The 23,381-nt window shown below is 51.1% G+C and overlaps 1 protein-coding gene across 2 annotated transcripts in view; it reads right to left on the bottom strand.

Annotated features, from left to right (window-relative positions):
- Window positions 1-23,381, bottom strand: part of LINGO1 (leucine rich repeat and Ig domain containing 1) — a 158,023-nt gene that overhangs the window by 81,042 nt on the left and 53,600 nt on the right. The gene's annotated exons all lie outside the window — the stretch shown is intronic.

Genomic DNA, 23,381 nt, shown 5'->3' with positions numbered 1-23,381 from the left:
GCTGCAAGTGGAGTCATGGAGCTGTTCTGCTCCATGGCAGGGACACCTGTGTCCCAGGAGGGGACACTGGAGCGCTCCAGGTCTCTGCACAGAGAGCTGGAAAAGTCCAGGAAGTGCCCATTCTCAGAATGCATCCCCACCTAGGCTCTGAAGCTCCTTGTCATGTACCTAAACCTTCCTCCACTCTGCTCTGGAAACCTGAAATCACAGTGGCTGGTTTGGGAATTTGTCAGCTCACTGTGTTTTCAGCAGTAAATACCAGTTTGTTGAAATTCAAAGCCTCTCAAAAAAGGATCAATTGTGACAAATTATCCGCTTCACAAAAATCCTGGGAAAAGGCTCAAAAAGTCAAAATGTCCCATTTTTGACACATTTGAAATAAGAAAGAATCAATTTTTAGGTTAATAAATCTCAGATAATTTATAGTTTGCAAAAAAGAACTAGAAACGAAAAGCAACTATCAAAATGTTTTGAAAGCATATTTAAAAACCCTTATTCAGTGGAATCAAAAGGAGGGCTTTCAAGATTTTTTTATTCTTTTATTGATATTAGAATTTTTCATCTCTGATGCTGGTGGGAACTCACTTCTTTTCTATCTCAGGAGCTGCAGGGATGGGGAGATGCTTCCTGAGCTACTTCTGGCCTCACTCACATGGCCTCAGTAGGATTGTGGCTGTTACTGCCTTTACCAGATGCTGGAGGCTCCGGGTGAGCTTCTCTGCTCAGTCCCACTCAGAGAGCCAGCCCTGGTGGGGGTGAGGGAGGGCCACCAGATCAGCTGTCACTGTCACCACGAGCTGATGGCAAGGCAGGGTGCCATGGAGCCCTGGCTGTCCCCCTGCTCCCCTCAGCAGGCAGAGGGACAGGCACTGAGCTTCTGGAAGCAGAGCAGATATGGTGCTGAGTACGGGGCAGATAAGGGGAATGCTTTCCTTGCCCTCTCTGGTTGTCTCCCTGGATCTGCAGCATCAGACCCCATGTTGGAAAGAAAGACCAAACTCTTGGGCAGCATAAAACCTTCAGGTCTAGGAAAATGCTGTCCTGGTCACCACCCCTGTGTCTGTGCTGGGTTGTAAGATGTGGTTTGGGGTGTGTATTCTATTTCCCATCTGTTAGAGGTGGGCAGTTCTCTTCTGTCCATTGGGCAGTTTTCTTTATCTCTTCCATGACCCATACTCCCTCCAGGAGATATATTCTGTTATTGGGCCATTAATTATTAATTATCTCCTGTTCATGGCCAGTGGGTGTCCCTGCAGGGCTGATCCAATTCCACCATCCCATGGGGAGATGCTCTGCCCAGGGGAGGAGCCAAGCATTCCTACCTGGATCCAATCTGAGCTTTGGGACACCCCAGCAGCCTTTGCCCCCTGCATTGCCAGAGGAGCAGCTTTCTGCTGCCCTGCATGGCCAGAGGGAGCCCAGGCCCATCTGCAGCAGCCCTGGAGCTGCAGAGGAAAACTCCCCCCTTGTGCAGGATCCCTGCTGCAGCAGAGCCACAGCTGGCACTGCAGGAGGGCTGAGCCCCCACGGGATGGGGCTGGGACACCACCCTGGCAGACAGGGGACAGGGCATGGTCTGACTCTGGCAGTGGTTTGGGTATTTTATTTTATTTGTACTATTGCATTAGTATTTTTAATTTTCCTAATAAAGGACTGTTATTCCCATTCCCATATCTTTGACTGAGAGCCCTTTAATTTCAAAATTACAATAATTTGGAGGAAGGAGGTATACATTTTCCATTTCACTGAGGGCTCCTGCCTCCCTGAGCAGACACCTGCCTTTTCAAACCAAGACAGTGTCACATTTGGCTCCCTCGTGGCTGTCCCACCAAGGGCCCTGTGCCACCACTGGTGTCCCCATGCTTTGGGATGGGCTGTGCAGAGTTTGGGGCTGGCTGGGGGGCAGAGTGCAGGTGGGCTTTGCAACAGGCATCTATACAGAGATAAAGGCAGCAGAAAGGGAAAATAAGCTGCTAGAAATAAAGAAGGCTGAGATAATGAAGCTAGAGCCCATATTTGCCATGATGAGTAAGAGGCGCCCTATGAGGGGTACAGTGAGACAGCCGGTGCCTCCCTCTCCCTGCACACTTCTTCCCCCTCTGCCCCCTCCTCCCTTGCCCTGCTCCCCCTGAATTTATCTGTCATCCAGAACAATGTCTCTCTTCATAAGGAGAGAAAGAATGAAATATTTCACGAGACTACAGTCAATCTTGCAGGGCCCTTCTGTTGACATTTCAAACATATATTTGACATTGCTTTCTCATTCCCTCCTGGTGGAGCAGGGAGCTCTGCAGAAAACCCTCTGCAGGGAGGGGACACTGTGGGCTGTTCCAGCCACCTTCATGGGGAATGAGATTGAGAAGGAGCCCTTTTATCTCCCCTCCCTTCCCTTCTGTCTCCCTCTCCCTCCCCAGCTCCCCCAGACCATGGGCAGCCCCTGTCCTCTGCTTTGTCCCTTCCTTCCAGCAAAAGTTGAGTTGTCCTCTAGCTCCAAAACAGGACCTAAAAGCCACCAGTTCAGCAGTGCTGAGGATTTGATAAAGCTCCATCCTGAGAGAATCCCAGCCCCTCTGCTGTGTGGTACCTTCTACAGCCCTTCCCTTGTGAGCACAAGGCAGAGGTCACATGAGGAAGCGTTTTTTGGGCTGGGGTTCTATTCTGCTGTCACCCTCAGGTGGATGTTGCAATCTCTTAAGGAGGTTGATAAGAAACCTTCTCCCCCAAATCTATATCCTCAGCCACCAGAGAGAAGGAGGCTTGAGAAGCATGAAGCCAGTGTTAAGCAGCAGCAGCAGCTACAGGGTATGATTGCTCCATGAAACAAGTCAAGGTCGCCTTGCCAGCCCGCTGGGGAAGGCTGGGACACTGCCAGGAAAAGCCTGGAGCTGTGCCATTCCCCAGATTCCTTGTGCAGGGAGTCTCCCTCACAGCTGGAGCACCAAAGGGTGGGGAACCCTAACCCCCACACAAGAAAGAAGGGAGAGGAAAGTGGAGGGACATCCCTGTTCCAGCAGCAGCACATCCAAGTGCCTGTCAAGCATGTAAACCATCTTCAAGAGCTTCCCAGGTGCCAGAAACCCCAGCTGCTCTCTGGGCTGCTTCCAAAACCTGCAGTGTTCCTCTGACATCCCAGGAGGCTGCAGCACACTGAGCACCCACAGCAGGGCTGGACAGGCTGGGGGTGCATTCCCATCCCAGCTGTCACCCCTGGCACTGCTTCTCTGGCAACCACTCCCAACCCTGCAGCTCCTCACTGTGCCCTCCCAGCCTGCTCCTGAGAGAGGGGAGAATGGCAAAACCATCCCCCTGTTCCTTCTGGGGCACCTCAGAACAAGGAGGTGAGGAAAGGAAGCCATTTTGCAGCAGAGACAAAGGTGATGTTTCCAGAGCAGAAGAGGATCACCCTCAAAGTCATACCTCTGACCTAAGGCATCCACCGCTCTTTCCATCCCTTCCACTAACATGAGCCTCACGGGGAAACTGGGAGAACCAGAACTGGTTATGAGGAGGGACCCTGACTGCTTTTATATCCTACATCACACGCCCAGGGTGCCAGGATGCAGCCCTTGGGGCCTGCAGCTGGTCACTGCTCTATGGACACAGCAATAAATCGCTGCAGACAGAGGGAGAAGGAAGGTCCAAAGTTCTTCAGGAAAACTGGATGGATTTGTAGAACATTCTCCTATTTAATGAGGTTTTACAAATTGTTTCTAAAGTTCCTACAGCTGCTCCTGTGTGTCAATTGAACAAATCCCTTTCTTCTTTTTAAGTTCTGTTTTTAAAGATACATTTAATCTTCCTGTTAAAATATTTCCCATTTCCTCGTAAAATTACAGAACTAAGATTTTCATCTATCCCTACCGCTCTGACTCAAACTCTCGCTGTAATCTTCTTCAGATCACCAGAGGTTGATGCCTGCAGATCAAAAAGAAATATTTATGATCACTGGTGTTTCCTTTAGAAACACCCACAACCCTCACAAGCTCACGGAACGAGATCCAATGACTCCAAGTCAAAGCCAGGCAATTCCAGGTGGGAAGAAGATGTCAGTGGTTAAGAGCAAAGGAAATGGAGCAGCAGAGCTGTTGGCTGAAGAGCAAAATCTCCTGCCCTGCAGGACCTCTGGGCCCAACTCAGCATTGCTGAAAGCCAAGCTCTTCCCTTGAGCATGCCCAGGGGAGGGCAGCAGCACCAGGACGCCCCAACACATGTTCTGGGGACCACAGGTCCAACACAGCCACCACGGGGGACCCAAAGCCTGGCTGAAGCCCTGCAGGGAGTGTCAGGCAGGAGGTGAGCTGAGATCTCACATTGATTTCTGCTGGCATTAAAGCTCCAGGAAGAGAAAAATACCTTACGCTGCAAGGAAGCGCTCTGCAGTGAGGCAGTTATGTGCCAGCTCCCTTCCCTGCTAATTTCTGCTTTGTCAAAGCCACTGGAAAGTATTTCTTATGACTGACAAAGCAGTGGGATTTATGAATAGGCAAATTAAGAATAAAGAGGGAAGAAATAAGTCTGTTGATAAAAAAGCTGAATAATTCAGTTGAGGATCAGTTACTTGAGTCGATTCCCCCAGAATTTGAATGAAATATTTTTTAAAGTAAGTTTGTCTTTTGGTTTGAAACCCTGTGAGCCGGAAAGCAACATATTTGCATTTTGCTTTCCAATACATAAACTGAGACTTCATTTTGTAGGCTTTCTTGTTGAATAATCTGCTCTAATTTAATTGAAACTTGAATCCTATAAAAAGCATTTTCTGCTTAGTTTTCTACTGATCCTGGGTATTGAGATTTTGTGATCTGAAAAAGCAATATGTCTGCGTGTGCTGATTGCCATCCTCAGAGGAGCTTCATTGTTTTCGTGTTTTCTGCTGAATAATCTGTTGAATCTAAAATGCAGTTTTGACTTAGGTCCTTATTGATATTTTTATTTTAAAATGCTCTGATATGAAGAGCAATTTGTTTATATTTTCTGCTGGGAAGTGTTTCCTGTTGAGGAATAGGAGAGCTGATTCTATCAATGTTTACAAGAATAACTAAGTCAACAAAATTGCTCACACAATTAGCTTTGCTTGGCCCTAATGGCCAGATATTGAGACATATAAACTGCAGGTCAGTGTCTGTAGGGCAAGTGAGGAGGGCATAGCCACCTCATCTTCCTCAGCTTTTCTCTCCATCTTTAACTGCCTAAGTACCTAAGATCACTGAACTCAATACCCAGGGGTCCTTTCCAACTCAGGATACTCTGTGATGTTGTATGATACCTTTATAATTCCAGCCCAAAGTTCATCATTCTAAGAAAAATTGGAGAGGTTGGAAAGAAATAAGTGACAGTAAAGTTTGGTTTTGTTTCTGGGTGTCTGTGCTCCTTGCATGGCTTGGAGCAGACAATCCCAGTGCATGGGGACACCCCAGCATTGAGCTCAACACCAGCACTCAGGCACACCAGAACTGAAACCAAGGAACTGTAGGCACTGAAACCCCTCTGCAGGTCTGGGACAAAGCCCTGCATGGGAAAACCAGTCCTGTCTCATCTGTCAGCCTCACTGAGCCAAGCCCTGCACATTATCTCTGCCATGGCTTGTAGTGTCTAATCACTACCAGGCTACGTACAACCTGGCACATCCTTTAATCACAGCAGCAATTGTAAGGAATTAAAATAAATTTATATATGTAATAATCACTCAGCCCTGGGTTATCAATAATACACAAGCAGCTTGTGAGAGAGCAGGAGGATGAATGAATCCATAGCCCAGCCCTGCTCTGCCACAGCCCATCAGAATTCCCAGCAGCAGGCAAGCACCACTGCCCGAGCTGCTGCTTGGAAACAAAACGGACAGCAGGAGGGCTGGGGGGAATATAGCATTTCATTCTGTGCATCAACAGAAATGGATTAATATAAGACAGGGATCCTCTGAGCAATGGCTGGGTAAAATATCACCGTGAGGACAGGAAAGCTACATTGACCGTGAAATAATTCCAAAGGGCAATATCATAATTTTGGTATCCCTTCTGTCCCCTGGGTGTTATTTCACCACTCCTGTCATCAAAACAATGCTACAGACCAAATTCGCAGCACTGGAGACTTGCAGACTGATTCTCCCAGCCAGGCTGTCACACTTAGGGGTGTCTGGGGGTCCCTGCTGCTGCCCTGTGTGAGCTGGGGTGCCAGGGTGGAGTCAGCATGGCCTTGGTGGGCACTGGAGATGGGCAGCTCTGTGTGGGTGAAGGGCACCAGCTGGATTAGCCAGATGCTGAGGGCATTGTGGCACAACCTTCAGCGGGGGAAGAAAAGACAGATTTGGCTCTCTTACAGGCAGCCACAAATCCCCCTGACCTCGGCAGCAGCAGGGCAGCCATTCTGCAGGGCACAATTTGATTTCCAGAGTTTAGGAGTTCAATGCCAACTGCTCAGACATGCATAATCCCCCACTTAACTGCGGGCAACCACATGCTGGTGTGGCCCAGAGGCCTTGGCGGGAGGAGCCTGGGAAGCACCCGGCTCTCAGGGGATGCAGATCCATGGGAGGGCTGTGATGAGCCCTCTGATGTGCCCTCTGAGCCCTCTGATGTGCCCCTTGTCGGTGCTGTGGCAGTGAAATCCCCCTCCAAAGCCATCCTGAGAGCCCCTGAGCTCATGGGGCTGCTTGTTTGCCCCAGGTTTGCTTTTCTACCTGCTTGGAGAACCAGGTCCTCCTGCTGCATCCCCAGAGCTTGCCATCTCCAGCCACCACCCATCCTGCTGTAACCCAACAACAGCCCAGGGTCTCTCCAGGTGTGAAGGACCAGCCCCTGGGCATGAGGAATCACGCTGGCAGCACACATTCATTGTGCATCCCTGGCACACGGGTGCACACCCAGCTCTGCACGACACAGAAGCAGAAAGCCCATGCTCCAGACTTCAGGCAATAAGCAGATGGCTCCCCAGCACTATCATTTTACAACATTACAGCTTATGCTCTGCTCATGCAGTAAACATTTTCTGGCTTATTGCATGAAAAAATGTGGCTACCACGGCTTTGCAAAATTCTACATTTTCTACATTATCTTTTTATCAAATGCTTTCAGGGCGGAGGGAGGGAAGAGCATTTCTATTTTCAGTTTACATCCTGCAGGACACAGCATTTTCCCTGGATCCCAGTGGGTTTTTACTTCTTGTCTGCCTCCTTCGTGATTGTCATAGCTCTGTCGCTGTTTGTGGGGAACTGGGAGATGGAAAACTGTTATGCAGACATCAAGGGGTTGCAATTGCATGCTGGTAAACATGAGAGCAAGAGGGATTTCTGATGGTATTAGAAACCACAAGATACCTGCAGATGTAAGTGCTCCTGGAGGCAGCAGGTCTAGCTGTTAGCAGAGCAATTAGACCTGGTGTTATTCACTGCCCTGTGAGTCACTGTGGAGGAGGGACAGTGCCTTTGTCCCCACCCACCTGGTGGCAGCTCCGTGGCACTAGTGGGTCCCTGTATCCCACCCTCCAGCCAAGCTACTGCCACTTCCACCTAGGCCTTACAAGCTGGGAGAAGGGGGAAGGAAATGATCTGGAGGATATGGCACAGTGCCTTGCTTTACATGTACAGCAATTACCATTCTGGCATTTTCCCTGTGTTCAGAATAAAAATGTCAATAAGGAACAAGTTATTACACCAGAAAGAGGGTGGAAATGGCAAGAGCTCTTGCAGGCTCGAGGGCCTGGGCATTACTGCAAATGCTGCTCATTCCTGCTGTGCTCCCTGAGCTCTGGGATCAGGCCTGTCCCTCCCTGCAGCGCCATGAGACCAACCCAGCTGGTGCTCCCCAGTCTGAGGCAGCACTGGAACAAACTGGGATGGTTGGGGACTGGAGCACACAGTGCACAAGGAGTTGGGTTGTCAGCCTCCAAGCAGGCCTTACTGCCCTTCTCTGCTCTCCACAACCCTGAGGCTGCCCCAGTAACTAAAAATGCATTTTTCTCTTTTAATGAGACCTTTCTGTCCTTTTCACTTTTGCCTTTTCCTTTCCAAGGTGCCCTGCTGAGCTTTCTGCCTCCACCAGCCCCTCCAGAGGCCTCATCAAGGAATGATCTTTCCAAAGGAAGCAAAGCAATTCCATACTGAACCTCAGGGTCCCTGCATCCAACAAGGCTCTTGGCAAAGGGCACCCCCAGAACTGTGAATGCCAGAGGAGACCCATGGGATGAAGGAAGAGGGTAACAGGGGGAGAGGGTGCTCATAGCCAGTTTGCCCACACAGAGCCTGGCAGGCAGGATGAGGGGCAGGAATCTGGGTGCCCATAGCCAGCAACTACAGCCCAGCCCAAGGAGCAAGGACAAGCAGCACCCCCATGGCACCCTCCTTTCCATGGATGGTGAAATGGTTCTGACTGTACATCTGCTATCCTGCACCTACACTGCCTTCCTCTCCCTGCTTTCAATTATGAAAGCAAAACAACACACACCAAAAAAAAAAAAGCAAAACAAAAAAAACTCAAAACAAACAAACAACATTAAAAAAAAAAGCCCTCCAGGAATTAATTAATGATTCATGTTGGATCCTTGGCAAACCTCACTCTGTAGAAGTTCAAAGCAGGAACAATAAGTATTTGGCAAAGAAGGGGCAGTGGGCTCATGCTTGGCGGCGTGTGGTGCGGAGTGCTGGCCGCGTCCCTCCATCCTTCCCCCACAGAACCAACACCTCAGGGACCACAGGAGAGGCTCTGCCAGGCTGCTCTGAGCCAAGTGTCACATCCAGCCCCAGGATCAGCCACAAGCCAGCTGTGAATAGCCAGGGACAGGGGCTTGGCAGGAACACACCGCTGCCCTGCCTGCCCTGAATGAGGCGCATCCTCCGGCCCGTGTGCTCACACACACGTGTGCCCTCCTGAAAACCTGGGCCTGAGCCACTCCAACCTGGCATCCTGGAGATTTAGGATAATGAGAGATCTTTAATGCAATTAATAGATGTCATGGGACATGGTCTTGTGAGTCTAGAGCAAATGAGGCTTGGATAATTGGTGCTGAAACACATATATCAGGGAGATGATTTTTCCCCCCCTGCCAGAGCTGGAGGCTGGAACACGCTGTCGACTGAGCCCGTACAAATGTGTTTGGCTATTCGCTGGCGGCAGCTTCCAAAGTTCTACTGTGGAGCCTCTGCCAGGCAGGCCTGCAATCCTAGCAGCAAACAAGCTGTCATTTGGTTGTTAAAAGAGCTGCCTGGAAAGTGGCTTTATCCCCACATGCATGCACAAACACCCGCGCACGTGCTCACGTGCATGGAAGCAGCCGGCAGGCACCGACAGCAGCAGCAGCTCTTCTGCTCTCTGAGCTCTGCCTACAGCTCCCCTTCCCTCAGGGGGGGCACTGGGGGTGCAGAGGAGGATTTAGTCTGTGGCACCCCTGCCCTGTTATGGTGTCAGTGAGAGCAGAGTGGTGTGTGTGTCCCACAGCAGGGGAGAGGGATGCACCCCATGGCATCCCACCAGAGGGATGTGCCACCTCCCAGCACTGGACCCACAACAGCTCCCCAGACACCTCCATCCCTCAGTGGTCTGTGGCATTCACATTCTCTGAACAGAGAGACACATAATTCTCTCTCTCAGGTTTTTCCTGGAGAAGCACAGAGATCAAAACAATTCTTATCTCATTTACTGCCCCTGTGTTTTGGAACATGTGGAATGTGCTGGAAGATTATTTACCTGAAGGAATTTGCTTGATTGGATTCTGGTGTGAGTGTTTTGTTTTCTTGACCAATCTCTGCAAAGTGTGTCCTGACAGTCGGTCAGGAGACAGTCAGGAGATCTGGTTAAGTGCTTGTGCAGTTTGAGTTTAGATGTAGTGTAATATAGTATAGAATAGTACAGTACAATAAAGTAATTAATTAGCCTTCTGATGTCAATGGAGTCCTCCTTGTATTTTTCCCTGCCATGGGGGTCACCCTTGATTCTGACAGTGGTCTGGTGAAAGCCATAAATAAATCTACCTCTACATTGCCTCTCCAGCACCTCCAAATACCAGACAAGGCCACATACTGCTTCCTCAGATCCCCAAACCTGCTCCAGGGTATTGCCAAGGCACATGAAACCAAAAAGCCATGAATTTTCAGAAACTGCCTAATAGAAACCATTATCTGGTTGTGCAAGGTTCCTAAATGAAAAGTTTAGTCTAGCACTGAACTCAGTGAATCAAAATCACCTGCAGGACAGGACTCAGGAAAAACCCAAGCCCTGGCATTTCACTGGGAAATATTCAGGAATTTTGCCGCAGTAAGGAAAAAAGTATTTAATTTCTCAAGCACGAACCATAATAAAATGTTAAATACAACCTGGATATTAAATTAAAACATAAAAGTCAAAACACATCAAATCAAAGAGACACATTTGAATTTCCTGGACACTGTCAACAGACAGAAGCCAGAATTATTTGCTTCAATATTCTCCCACCTGAATGTTGGCTCCATGGCTACATGCTGATTCTGATAATGTAGCTTGATAAAAAATACATTTTCCAATGGAAAATTTTACTCCAGTACACTCTGCCTCCACTTCCAGAGTGCCTGATGGATGATGCAGGGGAAAGAGGTGGTGTCACTCCAGGGCAAGTCCCCAGCAGAGAGGGGACCAGCCTTGAGATGCTGCCCCACGCTTGGCTTGTGCAGGGCCAGGGGAAATGGACGCAGCCTGCGCCCCTTAACGAATGGGAAAGCATTCCCATGGGTTATTAAGCATTTGTGTATGGGTTTGGAAACTGTAGCCCTGTCACCACAATGTAATTATGGATAAACACAAGATGGGCCATCAGAGAGCAACTGAGCACTAGGCTGGAAGAAGGGCCCTGCTCCCTTCCCCACCCTCTCCCAGCACTCACTGGGAACGAAGGAGATGGCACTGGGCAGCCTGAGCCATCAGCTCTGCACCAGAGCAGCTCTGCCAGCCAGCCCTGGGCACTCCTGACTTGCCAAAACCACGCTGGCTGGGGAGCAGGCTGTGCCAAGGCAAGGACTGTGAGAGCTCCCTAGGGACAAATCACTTCTGACAGCAAAAGAGGGAATCACACCCTGCCTGAGCCCACTCCAGGTTGTCACTGGGCACCTGCAGTGCAGCCCCAGCTCCTGCAGATGTATCTGTGGGGTTCCAGCCCCCAGGAGCAAACCCAGAGCATCAAAGACAAAAAACAAAGGTGGGAAATGGCATGGCCTTGGTTTACTGCTCTGTAGCCCTGTGCTTCTGTGGCAGAGGAAGGCTACCAGGAGATGTGCCTGGCTCACAGGGTCCAGCACTTCATTGGGCAGCCACGGAGCCCTGTGAAGCTCAATTCTGCTCTGGAACAGCAGTGCCAAGGGCACCCAGCTGGTGCCAGGGTGTGGAGAGACCAGAGGGCCTCGAGGGCCCAGGACGTGGGGATGCCAGGCTGTCCTGCCTGGCAGGGCTCCCCACAGGACACTGGTGTGTCCAGCCCCACGTGCTGCTGGCCCAGGGGACACCCTCTGCCCACTGTACAGCACCAGAGCCCCCTGAGAGTAGAGCACAGCCCAGGCATGGCTGCTTTCTGCAAGGCCAGGGCTTCCCCAGGGCCCTGGCACCCCATGTTGGCACAGCCCACGGGCACAGCCTGGCTCCAGCTGCAGAGCAGACCAGGCTAATGCATGCAACACCTGGGAGTCAGGAGTTAAAGAGCAGCTGAGAGGCAGCTCTGTGGCCATCTGCCAGGTGATACAAGCAGTGCTTTCATAATTCAACAGGCAATCAAGTGTTAGAGCAAGGCAAGGCCAGCAGCCTGTCTCAGGGAAGGTATCTTGAGAGCAGGGCTAGCACCTGAATCCTCAAGCCTGCAGGTGTGGACATGCAGAGGGGAAACACAGTGCCCTGCAAGGATTCTGCACACCTTGCTGCAGGATCAGGTCGTCTTATGTTACAAATGCAAGATGTGCCTGGGGTGTGTATTCTACTTCCCAGCTGTTACAGGTGGGGCAGTTCTCTTCTGTTCACTGGGCAGTTTTCTTTATCTTTTCTACAACCAACCCTCCCTCCAGGAGATCTCTTCTGTTAATGGGCCATTAATTATTAATTATCTTGTGCCCACAGTCAGTGAGTGTCCCTGCATGGCTGATTAAAGTCCATCATCCCATGTGGAGATGCTCTGCATTCCTACCTGGATACAATCTGAATGTCTGGGACACCACAGCAGCCTTTGCCCACTGCATTCCCAGAGGAAGACCAGACCCTTCTACAGCACTCCTGGACCTTAAGAGCTGCAGGATCCCTGCTGCAGCAGAACCACAGCTGGCACTGCAGGAGGGCTGAGCCACCATGGAATGGGGCTGTGCCACCACCCTGACACACAGGGGGTCAGCTCAGGTTCTGACTCTGGCAGTGTTGGTTTGTATTACTGCATTTTTATTTTTTTAATAAAAGAACTGTTATTCCCATTCCCATATTTTTGCCTGAGAGCCCCTTAATTTCAAAATTACAATAATTCAGAGGTAGGGGGTTTACATTTTCCATTTCAAGAGAGGCTTCTGCTTTTTTTAGCAGACACCTGCCTTTTCAAAGCGAGACACAGGTAAAAGCAGATGCTTCTTTAAAGGATTAGATGTTATTGAGATGAATGAGAACAGGAAATAGAGTTGGGCTAATGAAGGCAGCAGTGTGGAAAGTCCTGAGCCCCTGGGGGTTAGGCCGAATAACTGGAAAGAAGATTTACCTGAGATCTGCCACTTTCTGTTACACCTGCAGTGCAGAGCATGTTTTCCTGTGCTGGGGATTCATCAGTTCCAGCTGCCAGTAAAAGGGACACAAGGATGCCTTCCTGAGGTGCTCCTCCAGTTCTGCCACAAGTTGTCAGCAGAGCAAGAGTTCCCTGTGCAAGCAGCAAGGAAGTGGCTTTCTCTGGACATCGTTCCTGCAGAGCACAGTTAGAGCTCCTGGAATCTGTAGCATCACAAAGATGGCACTTGGCTGTCCCATCCTGAGGAGCTTTGGAACAGCCTGGGTTTCACTGGGTGACTTGCCAGACCCAGGCACCATGCTCCCCACTGTCTACAGACTGCCTTCCTAATCTCTAGCTCTGCTGACCCAATGAGGCGTTGGGACCAGTGGTGACAGAAAGGTAAAGAAGGTGGCAGCTGGAAACCACGACTTAAGATACACCCAGAAACCACCACTTAAGATACAGCCCAGCATGGGAATCCCAAAGGCCTGACATTGCCCCGCAAAAGGGTGTTCCTAGTTGGCACAGGCAGCTCTCCTGCCCAGGGAGATGGCAAGCACCAGGAGAGCCTTGGAGGCACAAGGAGGGTTAACTCACAGCCATGGGAGCAGAAAATGAGGTTCCAGTTATTAGTTGATTTATTGGTCTGTCCTCAGTTGGCACTCAGGACTCAGAAGAAAATGTTCCACTCCAAAGCATTAAGCATCTTCAAAGAGCAGAAGCATTAAAAATTGAAATCATAAAATAGACATGTAAATATAGCAGAGGTAAACGGGGCAGTGAGGAGCAGAGCAGAGCCAGCCCCAGCTGAGCCTGCAGGGCAAGGAAAGGGCTGTGCCCGGGGGATGGAGCCATGATGGGCTGGCTGCAGCCCCCCAGGCTGGGTGGATAACCCGCAGGGAAGCTCTGGATAGCTTCCCTGAGTGACTGCACTGCTCACCAGGATCTGCAGGTTGCAAACACCAAAGGGCAAAGCTGCCTTGCTGGATGTGTGCAGGAGCTTCACCCCACAGCCCCTCACCACCCTCCCCTGGCCTATACTCCATACCTCTAGGTGTTTTTATTCCCCATTTCCCACACCAATCCTTCCCAAAATGCTTCAGACTGGGGGGAGTGGGGCTGCCTGCCAACAGTTCACCAGGTCAGGCAAACCCAGTGAAGTCAATCAGCTCTGCATCAGGAGTCACAGCTTGATGGCAAACTGATGCTTTAGGCAAGGGCTGTTGGTCACATGCAGCATTTCACAGGGTCAGGGACAAGCACTCCCTTTCCCTCTCTCCTGGAGGAGCAAGGCAGAACAGACCCAAACTCCTCTGGCCAGCTGGATGGTGTCACCCTTCCCAAAGCACCTGCCAAAGCAGAGGGCTCAGCAGCACTCTCCAAACCCGAGGATGGGCTGCTGGAGGTGCTGGTCCCTTCCTGGGCATAGAGAAAGGGAAGGGACCCAAGGTAAGTCACTACCCCTGTGTGAGAGTCCCTTGCTGGGCCTGGGAAGGGGGAGCTAAGAACTGCTCCATGTGCTGCTCCAGCATCTGGCCCAGCCTAAGGCACCAGCTGCCAGCAGGGGAAAGTTCTGGAAAAAGGAAAAGGGAGGGTGGGGACACAAAACCTCCTTGCCACAGCAGGAACATGCACCTGGCCGAGGACTGACACTTGTGAACGAGTATGTGGCAAACCCTCCCTCCTTATGAACACCAAGTGGTGCCTCCTTGTGAACAACCAGCTGTTGATTATATTTTCAGAGCTATCTGCAGAGATACCAAGCGCTCCCAATTTGTCACTGCTTTTCAGGAGGGTGCTGGATGCTCCGCCTCTCTCCAAACCCACTGTGCTCAAGGGCCTTGAACCTCCATGAGCAAGAAATAAACCCCTTCAAGGACCAGCAAACCAGCCAAAGGATGAAACATGAGGCAGCCACACCAGGGCTCAGATGAGCTCCTAAGCTTTCAAACCTCTGGAAGCACAACCATCATCTTGGGAAAGGTCTCCAGTGAGGAACTGGGAACTCACCACATCCTCCTGAGTGCTGGAGTCCCCAAAGGACCCCATCCCACGTGTGGTCAGCAAGAGGGACCCACCACCACTGCCCCTCACCACGCTCTGGCACAAACCCAGCTCTCTTGGCACCCGTACCTGCTTTTCCTCTACACACAATTTTTTCTTAATTGGGAGCTTGTTAATTATCGCAATACTTTGCAGAGGAAATAAACAGCAATTAGAGAAATAAGTGGTATTTTTATTCCCTGGCACTCTGGCAGAGCTCTGTGACGCCTCCCATCCCTCGCTCCCACACGGGCACATGTTGCTGCCTGCTCCGGCGTCGCTGCCCGAGTGCTCTGCTCCGTCTGTTCCCCACGAGCAGGGCACTGTGCTGGTGGGCTGCCTTGCTCTCCCCCGGGGAGGAAGCGTTACTGTGTGAAAGCAGCAGGCTGTCCCACTCTAATCTGTTTTAAAAGTCATAAATTGCTGAGAAAAGCCAGTTTTCCCGCACAACAGAAGGTTAGCGCGTTTAAAGAGAGCACTGGAACTGTTTTTATTAATCAGAACTGCCATAAAGAAAGCATTTTAATTAACATAATTATCCTGTTTGAGAGAAGCAGCCCATACCTCACAGATACTTTTCAAACTAAAGATGCAGGCTGTCACAGTCAGTCATAATTAAGCAAAATGAGCTGCTTTTCCTTGCTCTATGTCTGCCTCTTTCCAGCCACATGCTTCCCCCTTCCTCTTACACCCAGTACAAGGCAAGCAGAGACAACATCATGGGGGTGGCAGGGCAGGTCTCCATCTCTGCATCTCAGTCTCCAGCATGGAGCAGCTGGGGTTAATCTCCATCCAAGCCAGCAGTGCCAACTCTGGGCACTGACCAAGCTGCAAACCATCAACCTGGAAGATGGAGGTGGCTATAAAAACCCACAAGATCTGTACGACTCTGTTTGCAGCACAGCCTCACAGTCAACAGATAAAAGATTTATCCTCATTGAAAAAGACAAAAAGAAAACCATAAAAAGCCTGGCACTGGGCTGCCCGCCAGCACCGAGAGAGAGGAGCGGGTAAAGGGAATAAAAGCTGGCACGGGCAGGCAGCTCTATGGGGCTGGGTTTCTCTGAGCATCCCAGACACAAAGCTGGCCCCTGGAGGGCAGAGATTCCACCAGGAACTTCAGCAGCAGCCCCCTTCCTTCTCCTCCTGCCTGTTTCTGCCTGCAGCATGAGGCTCCACAAGCCTTAGGCAGCATCTTCCATTCCTCCCTGCACAGAAAGAGGCTCAGTAGCTCCCTTGGCACAACCCTGCCCACCTTTTGCTCCCAGTGCTGGTGCCCCCTTCCAAAGGGCAAGATAGGGCACACAAAGCAATCAGGCACCACCTCCAAACCCCATGTTGGCTGCTTCAGGCGAGACATCCTGCACCTCCTGCACACCTCCAATTGTCCTGCAGCAGGACACAGACCTCTGGCCAACCAGCCAAAATCCCTTAATGGCAGCACCATTCAGTATTTTAACAGGTACTTTCAAGAATGCTCTGCTATCTGGCAGAATGTGCAGTGTACTACACTGTTAACAATTTGTGGTTTTAATTAAAACCTCCTTTATTTATAAAAGATGGCTCTGAGTTGATGGGTTTGCCCTGAAATAGCACAGCACTGCTGGAGATGCTCATGTCATGTTCTTCATTCTCACCCAATGTCACCTCAAAGGGACCAAAGTCACCATGCTGAGCTCTCAGCCCCGTGTCCCCAAGGACTGCAGGGACAAGGACACCCATCCTGCCCACACAGCACCCAGTGCTGAGTGTCACCACCCTAAGGCAGCCCACATTCCCTGACTGCCAGTCAAGAGCTATCTGCAGGTAGAACAAGGCAAAAAATTTGAAAAGAAGTATTTTTAGATCTTTTTTTCCTTTTTTTGTTGGTGTGGTTTCCTTAAGAAAACAAGTCTTGTGCCATCACGTGCTCCACGTGTTGTCTGTCTACCCTAATTACTCTCCGACTCAGCAGTCAAATTCAACAGCTTGTGAGTGACAGCTGAAAATCTCCAAGTTATTAAATTCCTGGAGGTTTCATGGAAATAGCCAGGCAGACAGAGTGGAAAGGTCTTCCTCAGCTCAGCTGAGCCAGGCTGCAGCAGGAGTCTGGGTCTTACAAGGCACCAGAGGATCCAAATAGGAGAAAGGAAAAGCACAAAAGCCCTGATGATGCAAGGAAAAGGCTGAATCAGAGGATGTAGCGTGCTAGATATTGAAATCAGTCAATCTTCAAGTATTAGCCCCTGGAAAAGCAGCCTTCTGTAGCGCTGAGTGGCGTGTTAACAACCTGTTTTCAAACAGGAAACACAATTTCCATGGGAGAATCAGGTTTTCTGGATGGAAGAATTAAAATATTCAGGGGAAAAAGAAAATCATCAAGCACACTTTTCTTCTTTGGTTCAACACAGGCTGACACATTTCAGGTGACTAAAAAGACATCTGGGACCCACCACAGAAAGTGTGGAAGCATCTCCTGCATCAAATTTTGCTGGGCAGGGGTCAGAACTCATGTCAGCCTGCTCTGGGTGTCCCCAGGAGAGCTGGCCAGGGACATGGAGCAAAAGGAGAGCACAGAGTAGAGGCAGCAGGACAAAGCCTCGGGCTGGCTGCTGCAAAGGGCTTTGGGTGGTGCAGGGGAGGGTTTTATTTCTACGCTGACTATGAAGCACCCACTTAGAGACGTTTCGAGACCTACTTGTAAGACCAAATAAAAATATCTCTCCTGCTTCTCGATTGTGAGATCTGGGAAGGAGGCTTCCAAAAGTGGGTTCTCTCCCTGCCTGCGCAGAGGACGGGGTTGTGACACCACCGAGGAGCTGTTTGTAGGTCTCCGTTTGCAGGCAGGCAGCCTCACCCTCCCTCCACCAGGGCATCTGCCTTGCCCAGCTCCCAGTGCCCGGCAGAAATAGGACTCTTTGTGGGCAGAGTGCCGTCGGTGGCACCGCACTGCATTGCAGCGGCTCTCTCAGCCACGTCCCCTCGCTCTGTGGCCCTGTTCTGCCCGGACAGAACCCACAGAGCCGGGGGGAGTTCCCCCCATCCACCGCCTGCCCATCACAAACCAAAGCTGGGCGAGATGAGGCGACGCTTCTGAACTCCTTAGCAGGGGGATGTTGATGAGCGCTGAGCGCAGGGTGAGAAAAGCCCTCAATCGGGTTAGCTCCGCTGCCAGAGCTGATGAACATCCCCGGAGCGCCCCGTCCAGACACACGGCGGGGCAAGGAGGGAAAACAGCCCTCAAAGCCGCACTGATCCCTGCTTAATCTTAGAACAACACCTTCTGCGAGCTGATGCTGCCTCGGGCATGGGGCTGCGGGATGCCGTCCCGCCCATGCTGCCGGCACGGGATGCTCTCCATCAGCGGGAGGAGCCCGGGCTTCCGCTGCTTGCGCCAGGTTTTATAGTGGGAACTCGGGTTGGAGCTTGTGTAACTCTCCCATGTTTTTATGTTTGGTTTTTATTTTATTTTTTTTTTTCTTTTCTTTTTTTACGGGGCCAGGCAAGTGCCATCTAAAGTGTAAGTACAAAAATAACGATTTTCCTCAGCTAAGCAGCCACGTGAGCGGCTCGGCTTGGCCCTGCCTCCCGAGCGCTGTGTGCACACACATGTGCGCTGCTCCGTGACACACCGGCACATTTGTTACGGTGACAGCCTGCCGCTCCCCCTTGGGGCGAAATGTGGTTTAATTTTTAGTATAACCTTAAAAAAAAAAGGAGACTAGCAAAGCTGCTCTGCCATAAATTTTGGAAGTGACATTTATTTCTCGGTGCGTTATCGCTAGTGATGGACAAATCTGGAATTTAGGGGAGCAGCCATCTTCTCCTGCCAGCTCCAGTGTGATGAGGTGGTTATCCTTAGGCTCAGCTGGAAAATTTCCATTGCCTGGAAAATCTCTAGATGCTGAGCTGTCTTCTCCCTTCAACATCTCAGCACAAAATGTAGCCCCTGTGTGCCTTAGGGGGCTCTGGGTGCTTCTTTGGGTGTCTGGAGACCCCATCTCTAAAGAAGCTCCCATGGGCTGGATACCCCAGAGTTTCCCACCCAGTTTCCCACCCAGTCTCACCAGCTCAGCCCATGAAAGCATCTCTGGTGTGCTCAGATCCCTGCCCATCCTCTTGAGGGATGATGAGTTTGCTTTAAGAGCTCATCAGATCTTCCTGGTCACTGAGTTGAGCTCCCTGCTACCTAAGCCTGCCAAGTCTCGATTTGGATACAGATAAAAGATCTCAACAGCTGGGTGTTTAATGACAGGGACTAGAAATCAGGCTCTGCAGAGTCACACCAGGTTATTGCAGCTCCCTGGAGCTGCCTTTGGGGTGTGCCAGGGAGGCTGGTGCTTCCAGCTCTGTCCAAAAGTGCAGTAGGTTCAAACCATTCCAAACCCCACACAAACCATGCCAAACCCCACACAAACCATCCCAAACCCCACACAAACCATGCCCAACCCTTCTCAAACCATGGCCAACCCCCAGAGGCTGAGCTCAGAGGAGCACAGGTGGGGATTCACAGCCAAGCCCTCTCCAAAATGTGGGTGAGGGGTTTTGCACCACTGGGTGCCAGGGTGAAATACCATTATTTGTGTCCCAACAGATGAAAATGCAAGATGCCACTAAATCCATTACGTCCATATGGATTCTACAAGAGACAGAGGGCCAGGAGATGTCCAATTTACTAGACCCAAAGAAACTCTTCCAGTTCCTTCATACTGACAAAAGATCAAAGGAGCAGTTGTTAATGGATAGCAAAGTCTGATGTAATTTGTGGCACAGTTATTTGCACCTAGGAAAAAGCAGGCTGGTGTCAGCCCTGCCATGACAAGTGCTTGAGTGTTGCCCTGCCTGCTGGTACACAGGGATCTGCAGGGTCAGTTACTCTGAATCTCTAGGGAACAGGGCCTTTCAGAAACTGCACTCTGAGTCCTAAAGACTTGGGCACCTCCAAATGCAAAGCGCTTCTAAACAGCCACAAGAGGCTTTCCCTGTGCTCTCACAGAGTCTGGAAAAGCCTTTTCTCTGGGCACACAAGTGTTTCCCTCTGCTGAGGTGGCTCAGCATCCTTGGAGCCTCTCTCAGCCATTCCTGGAGGGTGTTTGGGCTCCCCCCAGACCAGGGGATGGTAAATGCTGAGCAGAGCCAGCAGTGCCTGCCCAGGCCTGACTCTGGCAGGAGGTCCTGCCCTGTCCCAGCCACCTCTGGGAGACCTGGGACTGACCCTCAGCACTCCTCCTCACACAGCCCCAGCAAAGGCATCTCCTGGAGTGTCCCAGCATCGATGTCCTCTGCTCCAGGCTCTGCCTTCCACCCTCTCAACACTCTCTGGAAACCCAAGCTGTAATTTCCTAAGCTGTGTGACCAATTCTTGCTCTGGTGTCACCACACATCTCCAATTCCCCGTGTCACATCTCAGCTGCTTCCCAGCTCCTCCCTGGCCTCTCCACTCAACAGGGGGCACAAGCCTGTCATGTTTTGGCAAAGGGGTGCCTACAAAACTTCAGCTGCAGCCCTGACTTAAAAAAATAAGAGCATAGGAAAAAAAAAGGACAGCTTCAAGAAGTGCTGAGCACCAGGACCCATCACCATGTCACCAGGGTTAGGGGTGGCACCCATGGGAGCCCCTGCCTTGGCAGCAGCTCACTCTGAACGCGGAACTGAGCCAAGAGAACTGTAACTCTTTCCTTTGTGCTGTCTGAAGGCTGCATCATCCCCCAGAGGCCCTGGAGGAGTTGAAATAAGGATGAACATCAAGTCAGACATGTCTCCTGCTCACAGGCCTGCACACATCTGCCTCTCCAAAGAGCCTGGAAACACAGTCACAAGCACAGCCCAGCCCCAAAATCCACTCTGAATCATGCAGCTGAGGAGGGAGGAGAGCTCCTGGGTCAGCACAGCAGGCTGCAGGGTCTGAGGATGAGGCTCAGAGATGCTCAGACTGAGCTTTCCATTGTCTCTTGCTCAGCTGCCCACGACTGCTGGTGCCCAGGGGCCAGAGACCCCACAGGGCCCTCAGAGGCACAGGAGACCAAAACATCCCTTCTCCCTCCTCAAAACACCATGTTTATCTGTGCACCAGCTTATGGCTGATCTAAGGGAGTCCATGCCCTTGTGAGTTAAGATTTAAAGTTTTAACAAAAGCCACTCACTGTTTTGTCTGGGCAAATTGCTGGGAGCACCACCAGCTCAGTTTTATGGATAAAAGCCTCTTTTCTCTAAAAACACAGGACCAGTTCTCCCCATGACAGCAAAGTGAGCAACACAGAGCTTCAGACTGCACAGGATAACAGTTTTCCAGCATTTCTGCCAGGCCATGAGGAAAAAACCCACATGCAACAACATCTGCAAAGAGAGTTGGTGTGAAACCCCTAGAGACCAGTGGGCAGAGCAGGTTTCCAGCCCCTTCCAGCAGCTGGGAGCACAGCAAAGGATGCCACCAGTCACTGTACAGGGCATCTGTGTGTTGCTTTGCTTTGCTGTCCATTATTATGCACCCCAAGGAAGAACCTGCTGTGCTGTGCTGCCAGCAGCTCCAGGAGAGCAGCCCCAGTGGATCTCTTCCAAGGTGCTCCTATCGACCATGGGGGACAAAGCAGTGAGGAAGCAGACAAGGAATGTGTGACTTTCCCATCGTGCAGGGACTGCTGGGATTTGCTGGAAGGCATCCAATTAGTTAACGAGCACTCCAGAGCTGAGTCTGGTCTGGAATTAGTAATTAATTACCACAAGACAAGCAAGGGTGTCTATATTGGAGAAATCCACGTCTGTCTTAGGGATGGACTTAGAGAAGAGAGTTTGCCCAGCAAACCCACACTGAAGTGAAGTGGAGAGGAGCAGTTGGCAAGCAGGATGATGTGGATCCCAGAAAGATGCAAACATCACAACTGGCCCCCCTCCTTGACATCCTGTACAGGAACTGGTCCAGCTGGAGGCCCTTGGCCCTGGAGCTGGTTCTCCATGCTGATCCCAGCCCATCACAGGCAGTGAACACTTTGCTTCTGATGAGCAAACTGGAGCAATGCAGTGAACAAGACACATCAGCCTGGCTGGCTGCCTCCTCCTTCCACCATCCACAAAGACCATAGCTTTGGAAATCCTGGAATAATTCCCGCATATCCATTTCCTTCACTAGTCTTCTGCTCTGGGTTCCTGAGCATGATCCAATGGAGGAGGACTCATCAGCTTCCAGGTCCGAGGCATCTCAGAGGAGCCAGGCTGTCACCAGCAGCATCAGCCCTGGGCACCAGCAATCTCCCACCAGCTTCTCCTGGTTGAAAATCAATGGCTGAGCTCTGGGGAGGAGGAGAATGTGTCCTCCTGAGCACTCACTCCCAGCTCCTTGTCCCCATCTGCCTCTCCGGAGCATGTCCCCATGCGGAGCAGCTCTGCATCCAGCCCCTGTGATAAATTAGCCAGGGATTCAGGCATTTCAGCACAGCTGCCTCATCCTGTGCCAGCATGACAATGTGATTAATTTTGGGTGCAGATGAAGCTCATTTGTCAGAGGCACGTGATGGCTGTGCAGGCTGCAGGGGCGTGCGGGGAGCCCCGGGGTGCAGGAGAGTGGGAGCCCAGGCAAAAGGCAGCAGGCAGGGAGGGAGAGAGAAGAGCCAAGCCCGGGGCTCTCCTCTCAGGAAGGCTGTTTGCCACATTGGCTCATGATTAAGCATGCTGGGGAAGAGGAGTCCGTGTGGGAAGAGAGCTTTTATCTCTGCTAACACACATGGCCACGTCTGGAGAGAGATGTGCAATGGGAGGGGGGTAAGAGGACGGGGGAGAAGAAGCCATGAGCTGATTACCTTGTGTCAGGAGAGGCAGCTCTACCACCATGGCCACTTCTCCCCCACTGCCCCCTCCACTTTCTCCCCTTTTTGGAGGACCAGTGGGTCCTGTCTTGCCCGTCCCCACTCTGAAGCTATAGACACTTGCTTTTTGCTGCTGGAAGGAGTGTGGCCAGAGCTGTTCCTGCAGGAATTGTCTGGGAAGAAAAAGCTATATGTTCACTTCCCAATGGAACACAGCCCTGCCACAGAAAAATCTCTTGATTTGTTCATCAGCCTCTTGGCTGGAGTTTCTCCACATGCTGGAATATGGCAGTGCTGCTTCCTCAACACAGCACAGCTGTCCCAAGGGCCTGAGCTGCTCCCAGCTGGGGCTGCCAAGGTCACGAGCAAAGCATCACGGATGAGGAGTCTCTGCACAGTTTAGGAGTGAGGAGCAGCTTTTGGGGTAGCCTCACACCACGCCTGATGCCCTCCAGTGAGATGGATGCACAAGGAGAGGACATCAGGGCAGCTCCCTAGGCACCAGGATCCACAACCTTCCCTTGCCCCCTGCCATGGTTAGATATGCCCAGACAGTGGTGTCCCTGTTGTAGAACAGCTCTGTCTCAGAGCAAGGTCACGCCAGCAGCACCCCAAAACCCTGAGATCACTGTAACCGTCCTCCCTTCAATAAATTTAGGCCAGAAGTAGTGAACTATTGGCAGCTAAAGAAAAGAAAACCCTTCAAGTTCAATGAGGCCATGCAGCTTGGGACATTGGCGGCAAATCCTTGAGCACATGGCTGATGTCAGTGCCTTCCACAGGACCTAATTACCAAACCAGCAGATAGCATCAAGCAAAGCGGCTGCTTTTTTGATAAATTAAAAAAAAAAAAAAAAAAAAAACACATCAAGAGGA

Source organism: Melospiza melodia, chromosome 15 (assembly GCF_035770615.1).
Source record: "Melospiza melodia melodia isolate bMelMel2 chromosome 15, bMelMel2.pri, whole genome shotgun sequence".
Taxonomy (NCBI): domain Eukaryota; kingdom Metazoa; phylum Chordata; class Aves; order Passeriformes; family Passerellidae; genus Melospiza; species Melospiza melodia.
This window is presented reverse-complemented; position numbering and strand designations above follow the sequence as displayed.